The sequence below is a fragment of the Stegastes partitus genome, unplaced genomic scaffold (assembly GCF_000690725.1).
Source record: "Stegastes partitus isolate 25-593 unplaced genomic scaffold, Stegastes_partitus-1.0.2 Scaffold1268, whole genome shotgun sequence".
NCBI lineage: Eukaryota > Metazoa > Chordata > Actinopteri > Pomacentridae > Stegastes > Stegastes partitus.
Window position 1 is genome coordinate 191,780 of NW_007578999.1, and position 1,588 is coordinate 193,367.

Below are 1,588 nucleotides of genomic sequence, written 5' to 3' on the forward strand. Positions count from 1 at the left end.
ATAGTTCTTTTGACCCTTTAGTGTTCATTTGGTTGTCATTCAGGCTTCGATGAAAGACTGTATGTAAGTGCCTGACATTTCAATTTGACACCCTTCGATATTTCTCCCCCTGTGATATTCTATTTGACATGACTTTCAGGTGCGATCAAACCTGTACGTCCCGAAGCTTTAAGCGGGAGTCGAACATGCCTTTCAATATGTGTAAACAGGTCGCTCTTTCATTTTGATCAGTGCTCAAGATACTGTCAGGTGTGAGAGTCAAAAGATGCAAAGAAAAAAAATAAGAAAAAAAAAAAAATCCTGTCTTCCATCTCTGACAGCAGCAGCAGCAGAACACGTACCTTTGTGCAAGGCAGCTGCTGTGTCCCTATTAATGCAGGCCCAAGGAAGCTGAGAGGTGAGGGGAAGGCATGAGGAGCATTGTATGTTTGGATGGAATGAGACTCTTTCTGTCAGCCATTTTCAACAAATAAACCTCTGGGAAAGAGAGCGAGAGAGAGAGAATGTGAAACAGGCTGAGGCGGCGGACAATACGTGGTCCTGACAGTCTGCTTCTATAGCTAAAAAAAAAATAAAAATAGCCAAAAAACAGAAAGGTAAGACAAGCCTGCACAACAGGAAACTGGAGCAGAATGTGTTGGCCAGCACCAGTCCAATGAAAACCAGTCAACCGTGCGCTTTGGTAGATGTGCGTAAACACACACACAGACACACACACAGAAAAAAAAAATTATTATAAAAGGACTTTTCCAATCCGCTGAAGGATTGTACAGATTTATCCCAACCTCCAGGCATGAATGCAGACACAGCTCGGCGGTGACCGGACACAAACTCCTGTTTCAAATCCATTAAATGTAATTTCAGCAATAACAATTTACTGCTAAAAGGAGAGACGTTTTCCAATTAATACATCAATTAATTGCAAGTGAATTATCTGCGCTGAGAGGTGAAAGTGGCGTTCCCCGGTACGCGCCGGTTACACGTTTTTTTTATGCCGTTTAATTTTCCAAACTGATTTCATTTCAGCCTTTCTGCCTGGTTCTCTTCAGAGAGGTGAAAGAGGAAGACAGACAGGCAGACAGAGAGTTTGTATGTCCCAATCAGAGCGGTACGTGGGATCAGAGATCATCCACTTCAAACAGAAACAGGGACACACAGACGCCTGCCTGGCTGCCTGGCTGCCTGGCTCGCTGTGTGTGTGTGTTTAAATGGCAGCTGACAAGCCTGGAAACACTGGAGGGGGCGACGACACAAAACCAAAGCAAATTTAACACATAGTGTCAGCCTAATGAATACTGAAAGATAATGAGCCTTTCAGTTATAAATAGTCCGACTGTTTGGTTGCGTACAGCATCCAAGTCTGCAGTTTAAAGATAACCAGAATTACGCCTGCATCCTCTTTAAGAGCGGCAGAATGTTGCTTAAACGGCTCAGACCTGCGGTGTCAAACTCAATCTCACCGAGGGCTCAGATGCGCCTTTTATCCACCATTGATCTTTCTTACCCAAGGTGCCCTCTGTGTCTTCCAACTACTAACTGGTTTCGGTTTCACCAGTGTTGTTGACTCATAGTCCCTGCAAGGACACAA